The sequence below is a fragment of the Medicago sativa genome, chromosome 8, assembly GCF_051527215.1.
Source record: "Medicago sativa cultivar Bolivia chromosome 8, Bolivia_mono, whole genome shotgun sequence".
Taxonomy (NCBI): Eukaryota; Viridiplantae; Streptophyta; class Magnoliopsida; order Fabales; family Fabaceae; genus Medicago; species Medicago sativa.
In genome coordinates this window covers 57,972,510-57,985,985 of record NC_140756.1, presented here as the reverse complement: position 1 = coordinate 57,985,985, position 13,476 = coordinate 57,972,510, and positions in this window count along the sequence as shown.

The following is a 13,476-nucleotide window of genomic DNA, read 5'->3' as shown; positions in this document are numbered from 1 at the left end:
AATAGACAAGAAGAAATGCATCCTATTTTCAAAAAATTGATTGAATCGATAACTTTGGAGTGAAAAAGATAAGAAATACATAATAGAAAATCGATTTTATGGCACCTTTTTTTCTTTAACTAAAAGGGAGCAAGGTGCTACCCTAAAATTTTAAGTGCATTTTCAAAAAAATAGTAAACTATACAATCATTTATATTTTATTTCCTTCATCCTAATTAAATATTTAAATGAGTTTATACTATTTTTAAAATTAATATCCTAATTAAAGATTATTAAATTATTATGTTTTTTAAGTGAAAAAAATATTATGTTTTATTCAAAGTCATATTTTTGTATCCATCATTCATTCTATTATTAAAATTAATAATCACATATGCTTTAAAACTGCATAAATATTTTTATTAATTACCTTATTTATCTTATTTATAAGATGCTTTAAAACTGCATAAATATTTTTATTAATTACCTTATTTATCTTATTTATAAGTGGAAAGTGGTAAAAGTCTTATAATTTTTTTTTTTTGGTGGTGGCCGGGGTTTGAACCCCAGACCTTGCATATTTTTATTTTATGCATTGTTCAACCAACTGAGCTAAGCTCACGAGGACGGTAAAAGTCTTATAATGACAAAACTAAATGAATTTTTGATTTGTTATTAATATATTTCAATGACACTTTGCCCCCTCAAAAAAAAACATGTTTCAATGACAACCATCAAATTATTATCATTGTTTGATTTCTCAACCAATCAAATGGATTCATCCACCCTTTGTCTTAATTTTTGACCAATTAGATTTAACAAAATCATGAAAGGTTTCAATCATACACATATTTTTTAACAATAAGCTAAATATAATTTTTTTTTCAACAAATATAATTCTTATAACAAGCAAATTGTATGTTTTTCCACTCAACTTTCAACCATAACATAGCATGTTGACATGACATTTTTTTCTTTTATTTTTCTACAAAAGATGCAAAACCATGCAAGAATTTAATGTTATATCAATTGTCTAATTCAATGTATTTATTGATTTGGTTTGAATATGTTTTTCCATGATGTTATAGGTTTTTGGTACAAAACTGGATGAAGAAGAAAACAATTAATTTTGTTTCGGGAAAGAAAAAAAATCTAACAACTAATTACTAACATTTGACATTAAAAAACATTTGTTTTATAGGATATCTTTTTTCTTAATTAAATATATAACTTTTAAACTATGATAATCAATAAAATCTTATGTCTTTCATTTTAAATGGTATTCAAGACATTTTGCAAATTAAAAATAGAAAATAATTGACATTTTAAGGATCTACACTAACAAGTTTTTTTAAGATAAAAATAAAATTTATGGAGAAAAAAAAAGTAGGGGACGTAAATCTAACCCGATAAAAAATTAGGGACATAGATCGAATCCAAAAAAAAGAGCCAACACGGCCTTTTCTATTCATTTCAGTGATAGTATTTGTCCCAATTGTTGTTTTTATCATCTTGAATTTCATTTGAAAATATTATGACATTTAATCAAATGAACTTTGTTCATTGATATGACCACATATGCTAAAATTAATTTGTGATAAAATATTTCTAAGTATACAACAATGCCTTAAACTTTTGTAAAAAAATGTCTTAATTTTTTTACTAAAGCCTTAAATATTATACTATATACATTAAATTTTTTTCAGCTTATTATAGAAGTTTCTTATTCATAGCACCATCATCACTAATTATAATTTACAATGTTTTGTCTTGGACCATGAGAATTGCTACAAAAAAAAATAAGCAAATTTGTTGCTAATTTTTAAAAAGTTACTTTGAAATTAAACCAAGATTGTATTTCCATTTTTTATTAATATGGAATTTATATTTATATTGTTAATATATTTCATGCAATGACCTTTAACCACGTAAATATGATTAATACCGGTATTCAATTGAAATTAAATTTAAATTATAAACATTTGTGAAGTAATTAATTTTTTACCTCTCAAAATAGGAATTTTTTTCTTTGTGGAAAAAAATATTTTTGTTGTAAAGGACTCTTTGTATACCGGGGTTTGATCGAAAGATTGTTCTACTGAAAAATCAAACTCGGGTTTCCTGATTAATTTGGAACTCACTAACCACTTGAGCTCAATCACATTACAATCAATGCTTTTTTAGTAAAAATATTTCAAATAATTCTAATTTCATAATTCATATTAATGCTCAAATAAATTTTACAGTCCTATAATTGCAACTCGATTGGAAGCTCCATTGATATTGATATGCATGTGTCAATGTTCAAACTTATACCCCTCATTGTGTGAATTTAACCGCTGGAGTACTTGAGAGAAAAAATACAAAATATCTCATGAGTATATTTTTCTAATTGCTCTAATTTATATAAATGGAAAGGATATTCTCTCCAAAAAAAAAATGGAAACGATATATTATAAAAACCATTTTTAAATATGAATGTCATGAGTGTTGTATGTTTTAGGAGTTTATGAAAATAGAAAGAAAATGCTAATACCAATATTGAATAAATAAATGTTAATTTTTTTAGAGGATAAATAAATGTTGATTAGTAATTGTTGTAGATTCAAACAAAATCACCACGATGTTAAATTAAAAAATTAAATAAATAAAACAAGAAGTTTTGTTCATGTGGTCAATTAGCTCCATCAACGACAAATTATTATGGAGAACATGTTTTGATTCTAGGTCGAGCAGTTAATGGTCGAACTTTACTAACCTCCCGACTTAACTTAAGATTACTAGGACCCCTTTAACTTTAAAGCCATAGGGCTAACACCATAATAAACAGTGGTGGGCCTAATAGAGAATAATGTTTATGAAACGATTCTCTTCACTTTTATACAGATCTAATTAAATAAATTATTTTAAATAAATAAGTGTTGTTGGAATATAACAATATAGTTATTTGTGGAACTCATTTGTTGAAAAAATTACATTCTTATTAAGTATTATTATTAAAAGATAAATGAGTAATGTGTATAAGCGACTCATTCAAAATCTCAAATTGGCGAGAGCTTTTATTCATACAAATTTAATTCATGTTTCATTTAAAATTAATGTTTGAAAGAATGAATTAAGAATTATTTGAAAGAAATACATGACATCTAAAAACTTAAAAAAAAAAAATAGTTCATAATTTTCTTACTACCAGGGATCATACATCTAGTTTAATCATCACTTTAGACTAAAAGAAACCACATAAGTGATATTGACACCACATCTTCACTCTAAATTTTAAGACATTAGATATATTATGTTGCTCAATATCTACTCTTGAATTCAATGTTGAACTTTTTACTCACATTTGACACAATAACAACTCTCCCACTCGCGCTCCCGCTACAAAGTCGAACCGAGTTTTGTTACGACCGTTGGAATTTATGGGGGAACTCACGGTGGTGTGGATCGATCCATTGGAGCTAGAGCAATCATCCAAGTGAGAATGATATTACATTTTCACCGAATATTTATGGTATTAAGTATATATATGAGTCTTCCAACTTATATGTTGTCCAACCTCCACTCTTTTATTCAATGTTGAAATGTAACTTACACTTGATACATACAACATTTTTTCACTTAAGTATGGTTGAATTCTAGCCCGTGCTTGGCACGGGTATTCATACTAGTTAACATACAATTACTTACTGTTTTGAATTTTATAAAAATATTAAAATTTTCATTTAATAATGTTTGGAATTATTTTTCGTGTTTTATTTACGTGTGTAATTATGGCAGTATTTGTAATTCAATATTTTAGGTAAAGATGTGGGTTAAAATTCTCATATTGTTTGAAAAAATGGAGGTTGAGTATTTTACAAGTTAGGACACTCAAACCTGATGCTAAAATATTTTAGGTAAAGATGTGAAGTCTCTTTCACTTGTGTAGTTGCTCTTGGCTTAATATAGATGACACACTAGTCTCCCCTAGTGACCCAATAATGGTATCAGAGCCGAGATTCGACAAGGGTTCAACCGATTTTTTATGTTGAAATTCTTCATGGAAAAGGTTGTTTATGTGGCATGTCCCACTGGTGCTTCTGACAAACGACGTTACAAGTGCAAATGTGATTGGAGACTCATACATTGTTTGGAAAAGTTGAGGTTGAACACTTTATAAATAAAAGGACTCACAAACTGAAAGCCTTAGAATGTGTTTGGATGAGGTAATTTGGAAATTTTAAAGAATTTAAAATTCTAGACAATTTACCTCAAAGTATTTGAATTCCCTCATAACATTACATTTTCTCAACATTACATTACATTCCCACATCCAAACAATGGAATTCACCTCAAAGTATTTGAATTCCCTCATAACATTACACTTCCTCAAAACATTCCCCATCCAAACACATTCTTAAGATTTTGAATAAATATATGGTGATATCGTAAGGTTTTGGATAAAAATATGATGGGTACCCCATTTGTATGGTTGTTCTAGTCTCGATGTGAAAGATCCTCCAAACTCCTCTAATAACCCAATGCTTATTTTTTATTCTTTTTCTCTTATAAAACAAAAAATATATAGAATAGTATTAGAAAACAATATGTTGCCAAAACTCTCAATATATACTTATAGATAAATAAAATATTTATATTTAATTGTTTCCTATCTCTCTTAATTTTGTTATCTTTGTTCATTAAAAAAGAAAAGGTCTTGTTAACGAGTGTCCCGGAACATTCTTTAAGGATCCCACATTTAGCAATTATTCTTTTAAAAAGTCAACTATTACAGTTTTCAATGTATTGAATACACAATTTTTCATTAAAAACTTACTATTTAAAGTACTTAAAGAGTGCCCTAGAGGCACTCGTTAACATTTTCCAAAAAGAAAATGTAATTAAGAGAGAGTGTGAAATTAAGAGCTGGGGAGAGAGAGAGTTAGGAGAGGGAAAGGAAGAAAAGAGATGAGATTATATAATTTACAATTCAAAATAGAGGTGTTCGTCAATGCGGATCGACCTCTAAACTCAACTTACTAACTATCAGAACCCGACCATTTACAAGTCTAACCCGCCGCAACTCGCAAAGTTTGGTTCAAATATTGAATTTAAGTTTTTGTACCTACAGATTTATGGACCCGACCCAATAGATTTATGGAGTATATTATTATTATTTTAAATCATAAAATTTAATAAACAAATTTCACGTAGATGATACCGGTATTTAACCAAACTTCATGATACCTATGAATTTACTCTGAAGATGCATAGTAAAATCTTATCTATATTTTGGTACAAGTGGAGATGAGTCAGCATCGCATGCCCCACGACACGACTCAAATATGTGCCTCATTCCTCGTTTCAAGAGCTTTTGCAGCAACGCGTTACCTTATCTTGCTGTCATTTTAACTTGCTACCAGCTCATGCCTCATTATTTTATCCACCCCATTTTCATTTTCACATTCTTCTTTCCTTTTCGCCCTTTTTCACTAATCATGTCAATTTTGTTCATTAATTAATAATTACTTGAATTAGAGGTGCATGGGTTTCAGCTTTAAAAATAATTGACTTCGTGTTAAAAAAAGCATGATTTATTTAGATATTTTAAAAAGACAAATGTTAACTTGTGCCATCAAGAGCACATGTTAAGGAACTCATTATAAAAATATACGTATCAAAAATCTACGTATGCAAAGTTGCTTTTTTTGGGTTATTTAACATATGCCCTTAGGGTATAAGTTAACATGACCCTTTAAAAAATCTGATTTTTTGTTTACTATCCATAAAAATTATTTAAAAAAAGATTAACTAGTTTATGTGTTATTTATCTCCTTGTTTTTGAAAAAAAAAAAAAAATTTTGAGAAAAGGTAACTTTAATAGCTTTCATTTTAAAAGTCAAAAATATTTTTTTGATTAAATAATTTTTTTAAAAATCCTAAACAAAAAATACTGAAATGCTAACAAGTGTCTTTTTTTTAAGAAGTTAAAATAAAATTTTATTACCAACAAACTTTACTTCTCCCGCGCAAAAAGTGCAAGAGAGAAGCAAAAAGAAAAGTAAATTGCATTAAATACCGGTTAAAATACCAAAAACAAAGCTAAGAAAAAGTTATAATTACAGGCATAGAAGAGGATTGAGCCAGCACATGTGGTAACTAGAAGCAAAGTTGACGTGTTTCGCCTTTAGTCACCCATAAGAGAATGCCTCAAGCAAGTGGTGAATAGAATCCTCTCTATTACGAAGATTCTAGCATTTCATTCTTTCCAAATAATCCAAACTGTAGAAAACCAGATCAAGTGAAAAAACCTCGTTGGGATTTCGAGAATCCTCCCAAGACACGAAATTGCATAAGATGTTCTGAGATATTGTAAGGAGGTATCATGACTAAGCCTAACCAGTCATAACAGTGATCCAAACCTGATGGAAATTGTTGCAATGAACAAAAAGATGAGTTGCATCCTCCATATTGCCGCAATTTCCCACACGAGATTGAATAGTTGCCGGAATCACCATCCTCTTGCTTAAATTGTCTTTTGTTAGAAGACGTTTGCGAAGAACACGCTATAGAAAAAGGTTAACTTTCAAAGATCATCATAATGCCAAAAAAACATTATCATCATTTGCAGTGTGTTGTTGGTTTGTTGATAGTAACAAATTGTAAGCACTATTGACTCTATATTTTTTTAAGCAAGTAAACTCCACAACCACATGTCTTCCAAAGATAATAAGTTGCGTCGATAATCTTTTTTGGATGACATAATCAATCTTTACAAACACAACATTTATGGACCTAAAAGACATATTTTATTGGTATACATAACCCTTTAAAATATAGATCTATATTATTCAAAGATTGTATCATAAATATTTATTTATCATTTTCTATAATAAAAAAAATGCTCTCTCAAATTTATATAATACATTATCTATTTTCCACTTCTCCCATCATACCGAAACCTTTTCCTCCTCATGAGGAGCACGTATATATTACATATAGGGGGTCCTTCTCTTTACTTGACTTTTTATTTTAAAAATTCAGTTGTATGATAATTTGGCCTGATAATTTAAGGGAATTGGTATATGATTTTATTTTTTTGAAAGAAGGATGGTATTAATGATGTTGATCTACGATAAGATATTGTTTTTTTAATCATCTAATTTAAGAAGGGCAGCATATATATGTTTTTGTGGAAACCTATATGACTATATCAGAAGGGTTGTTAAAAAGTCCGGAAAAATATATTATAAAAATTAGAAATTTTAAGCATAAAAATCAATATAATCGAATTTGTTAAGTCAGTCATGGTATGCATGAACTAAAAACTAGCATATATATGGTCCCTAAAAATATCAATATACTCATTTTAGAGGAATTGCCAATATACTCATTTTTTTAGAGGAATTGCCGGTACACTCATATTTATTTATTTTCACAGAAATATACTCATTGTTTTTAAGAAATATATTACTCCTTTCCTTCCAAAAGAATATAGTACTAAATTATACATTGTACAGCATATAATAATAAAAAATAATAATTTTGTCAAAAAATAATCATAATGAATCTTTAATTTATTTAGTGAAAATAAAAAGCATACTAACAAGTCCACAATCAAAGTTCAAATGGTGAAAAATGTTGAAATTATTTGACCAAACACCGTGATCGGGGTTTCAACATCGACTCCTCTACTTATGTGTGTGAGTATAGGCTTTAAAAAAAATTGTATACACACGACACACATGCTTTTAGTAGACAAAGGACATATATTTCTAAACCGATTAATAAATTTAAAAGGGGACTGGTGGAAGAAGGACTACAAGCACGTCGTATGAATTTGACCAAAATTAGAAAATTATTTAAACAAGATAAGGTAGATATATAGGAGGGACAAAACTTGTACATATATAATTGAATGGAATAATTGGTGTATAGTCTTAATGGTAGTAATATTTATCCTCTAGGAACGAAGATGGTTCATTTTATACGAGATATATCATGGATTGTCGGTTGGGGTGAAAATAAGCTTGATGAAGTTAAAACTTTAGCTAAATAATAAGTTTGGCCAGTTCGAGAAATTCAAGCCTAAGTCTTTTTTTTTTTTTTTTTTTGGTGAAGCCTAAGTCTTATATGTTGTCTATCATCATAAACTTCATGCTTGTTCTGAAAGTGACAATCCTAGTAACATGTTTATAGATTTTTTTAGGGATTCTATGTTAATACTCAACAATGGACTATAATTTTTTGGAGGTCTATAGTAACGACTTGGAGTGCCGTATGCTTGAACGACTCTATATCGTGCGACACATTGGGTTTGTTTAAATAAATCCTCACAATATAATTCACATATGTTTTTAAGTAATCACGTATATTTTTAAGTCGCGTATGTTTTGTTCAAAAAAAAAAAAGTCGCGTATGTTATTTCAATGGGTGCATTCATTTGTATTTTCAGTGTGTTGTGTTGTACTTTGCGGTGAGTGTGATTTACCAGACTAGGGTTAATCTGTTTAGGTCATGCTTTGAGAATACTCTCAAGGTTAGTATTTATAGCCATAAGCGGGTTGGATAAACTATCTATTTTAGGTGTTTGGTTACTTGGATGAGGATAACTATCAGGGGTTCTAGCTGCTTCAAGAATGTGCTCATCGGCGGTGCCTATAAAGGCGCAGCCTTAGCCTGTTTCGGCCCTTTAGAAGGACGCTTATGTTTATTTGAGTCCTTACGAATGAAATCGTGTCCTTTATCTGGATTTCCCTGGTCCAAGTGTCGAACTTAAATCGCCGAAGTTGCTGAGTAAATTTTCAATCTAATGAATCTAAGGTAACCGACACAACGGGTGCATTCTTAAAGAACTCAAAACGAGTGTCCTATAAATTATCTCTTTTTCTTTATAATGCTTTCTCCTCTCACTAATTTTTTTAAAATAACTTAGTTTTTAATCCTAAATATATGCTAAAAACCTTTTAAGATTCCTATATAAAAAAAAAAAATCATTATAGAGTTGGTCTTGGTATTTTTTTCTCTCTCTTTCTGATAGAATATTAATGTTGTTATCTTCAAGGGCCATTAAATTAACCCTATAGTATATCATGAGGAGCATATAGTAGGAGTCCTTTCTTCTCTTTACTTGATTTTATATTTAAAAAAATTTAGGTGGATAATAGTTTAAGGGTTTCCTTCAAAACAAAAACAAAAAAAGTTTAAGGGTTGGTAGGTAGCTATGACGTTGATCTGCGAAAAAATGTTTATTTTTATCTAATAAATTAGAAAGAGCAACACGTTTTTTGTGGAAATAAATGCCTATATCAATATTAGAAGGGGTTGTTGAAAAGCCTGGAACAATATATGGCTGTTATGTTTGTTCAACAATAAGAAATTAGAAATTCTAACTATAAAAATGAATAGGATCGAATTTTTAAGTGAGTAATGGTAGGTCATGAAACTAACATATGGTCCCTAACAAAAATCAAAGAACATACGGAACTGCCAATATATTTATTTATTTTGACAGAAATTTACTCATATTTTATATTGCAAAATTATACCTTGTACAATATATATTAATAATAGTGAAATGATAAATCGTTAATAGTTGGTGAAAAGAAAAACCAAATTAAAAAGATATATACACGCCAACACACATACATGCTTTTGGTTGACCTGATATAAATTTCGAGCACTTGTATTTTTATACCTATTTATTTTTTTTATTTTTTTGAGCAAACCTATTTACTTTTTATACATATATTGAATACTTCATTTTCTATTTATCTTTCTTTCTTTTTTTGAACAAGCTAAAATGATGTATTATAAACAAAGATTCACCCCGCACAAGGTGTGCAAAGGGGGAATCAACCAAGAGTATTTACAAAGTCAAAAGTGCCATAATAAGGAGGCACAATCAAAACAGATAACTGTTACATGTGGACACCCATACAAAGGAGCGAATGTTTCCACCAATCATAATAACTATAAATAAAATTCACCTGCTTTGCTTTCAACAAATGAAAAGAATCTTGCTTCACCTTGTCAATGAGAATCGAAGAATTGGTTACCGCATTTTGGAATACACGGTTATTCCTCTCCTTCCAAATCACCCACACAGAAGTAAACCAAATAATTTTGAAGAATACATAAGTAGCTCGAGGTAAACCTGCCAATTTAGTAAACTGTTCGAAATTAAGTTTTAGCTCACCAGGTTGAACCGAGGAAATACCCAACCAGTTCCACACCTGATGCCAAAGCGATCCAAAAGTAGCACAATCCAAGAATAAATGTTTAGTTGTTTCCGACTTATCACAGCCTGAAACGCACACCGAGTCGTCTAAATGAAGAACAAGCCTCCGCACCAGATTATCTTTAGTAGGCAATCTATTATGAAGTAGGCGCCAAACAAACAGAGAGACTTTAGAAGGGATACATTGATGCCAAACGTCATCAACAAGAGACCTGTCCGGTGATATTTTTGGAGTAGTAAGAAAGTGGTATGCTTCCTTCACCGAATAACCTTTAATAGGTTCTAAAATCCACCTCAAGTATCAATGGTATTTTCCTGTAAACCAACGTTAAGTAATAAATATGAACACTCCCTCACACTCTCCTCCTCCCAAGCTAGCAACCGACGGCGCCAACACCACGCACCACCCCCTCCGCCCACCCTAACCTCCACATCTCCACCACCCTACTCTCTTTGTTCATAGCCGAATCGAAGAGTCGGGGAAATTTGATACTCAAAGGAACTTTCCCGACCCAAGTGTCATGCCAGAACAAAGTATTCCTTCCGTTTCCCACCTCCATCCGAATGTTATTATCAAACCACCTACCAAAACCCTCACCAACCCCATCGCGAACCCTACACAACATCCGCCACCAAGACGAGCTAAGCCTACCTCCCTCTTGTAACCGCCCCCAGCCTCTCCGTAACGAGCTTTTAAAACTCGATACCACAATCCCTCCGAATCAATCAACATCCTCCAACACCACTTGCCTAACAATGCTACATTAAAAGCTCCCAACCTCTTGACCCCCAGCTCTTCATCCTCCTTTGGAGTACAAACCGACTCCCAATTTATCCAATTTATTTTCCCATTATCCTTACCACCCCCCTCCCAAAAAAAAAAAATTAAAACATAGATTCAATAGAAGAAATTATACCTGCAGGGGCTTTGAAAAATGAAAGAAAGTAAACCGGAAGAGAGGACAAGACAGACTTCAGAAGAACCTAACGGCCACCGAAAGAAAGGAATTTATTGTTCCACGACGAAAAGCGAGAGGCAATGCGATCGACAACAGGTTTCCAAAAGCTGAGTTTCCTTGAATCACCACCTATAGGCAAGCCCAAATAGATAAATGAAATATACCCCTCCGACAACTCATTACCAACGCTGCCTCCGACAACCAAGAATCAGAAATATTAACACCCATCAGCATACTTTTGTTGAAATTCACCTTCAATCCTGACACCTCCTCAAACAACAATAAAACCGCCCTCATGGTACGGACGTTCAACCAACTCTTTTCACCAAGAATAATAGTGTCATCCGCAAATTGAAGGTGAGTCAACTTAACCTCACCGCCAATTCCAACTCCATACCCGTGAAATTGATGCGCCCTCACCACCGCATTCATAAGCTATCACCCACCACATTAATCTTTTTACTCTTTTATTTCTTTCTCTCTAGTGGTATATTGAATTTTGCGTGTCTAAGTATTATTTTCCATAATTTTGCAAATCGATTAACAAATTTTAAAGGGGACTCATGGAAGAAAGTGGGAAATTCTATATATTTAACAATAATTAGAAGAGAATTACTCTTCTCCCATATGTTTTTGCTCATTCCCGTTGAAAAATACACCCGCGTGAATTAACTCACGTTGAGAATACACCTACGTGAGTTAACTCACACTCGACTATTTTAACGGAAATGAACAAAAACAGATGAGAGAAGAGAGCAATACTCTAATTAGAATGGTATTTAAGCGTGAGAAGATAGGTATATAGAAGGACCAAACTTATTGAACATAGAGGACTGTTGTACATAAAGGACAACATATCGAATGGAACTATGGTGTATAGTGTTAAATCATAATACAAGACTTGTCCTCTAATTAACGATAGATTTCAGGATGATTGATTTTATATGTGGTCTATGGAGGACAACATTTCAAAAATGCTAGCATAAACAAATATTCAAGATCTTATCATGGATTGCTGGTTGGGTTAAAATAGTTTCATTGAGTTAAACTTTACATAAATAATAAGTTTGGCCATTTATTTTTGATGAAAAAAAAAATCATAAACTTATCTTTCAATTTTTTTATTACAAAAAGCAGTTTAAAAGTTTGGCATCAAAATCATACCCAAAACTTAGAGGCTAGAATCAGTGATTTATAAGATAGTATAACTGCTCTTAATTCTAAAGGAGAGGAGTATATGCTTTCGAGGTAGAAGAGGTGGAGAAACTTCATTCCTTATCAAGAAACTTATTCTCTTTGGCTAAGATTAATACCAGTATGTAATGGCAGGAATCATAAATCAATTGGTTGAAAGAGGGTGATGCTAACTTCAAATTATCCCATGACATTACATCCTCCATGCGAAGAGTCAATTCAATCGTCTTGATCTCTCTGAACGAGTCTTGAATGTGTGATGGGTGTTAGAGGAGTGGTTTTCAACCATTTTGCCAACCATTTTCGAGATCATAACTTGAATAGGCCATGAGTGGAGATTGGAGAATCTTACTTTTAAAACTCTTAATCTGGCACAAAGCGATGATTTAACAAAACCCTTTAGTGTTGATGAGGTGAAACATAGAGTGTGGGATTGTGATAGCTTTAAGAGTCTGACGTTATCAATTTCGGATTCATACAAGATTTTTGGGGTAAGTTAAAGGATTATTTTTAGGTTAAATAAGTAAATGGTCCCTTAAATATACAAAAATTTGACTTTAGTCCCCATAAAATTTTCCTTAGGCTTTTAATCCTTTTAAAAAATTTCATCCATGAAATTAGTCCATACTTTATAGTCAACTCATGTCTAACTTTCATATTTTTTAATGAAATTTTCTAGAAATTGGTAGAAAATTATGCCAATATTTTCAAAAAAATAGAATTTTTTAACAAAATATTAATTTAATATGAATTTTTAGCACTAAAACATAAAAATTCATATTTTGTTAGGAGAGATTGTCGTAATATTCTACTCATTTCTGGTAAATTTTATTAAAAAATATGATACATGAGTTGACTAAAAAGTAAGGACTAATTCAATGGATGAAATTTTTTGGAGAAACCAAAAGTCTAAAGAATATTTTAGGATGACTAAAATCAAATGTTGGTATATTTAGGGGGATTATTTACTTATGGGTCTGGTTAACGAGTGTTTCAGGGACACTCTTTAAGCATCCTAAATTTAGCAATTATTCTTTTAAAAAGTTAACTATTACAATTTCCGATGAACTCAATACACAATTTTTTATAAAATTTTTACTAATTAAAGTGTTTAAGAGTGTC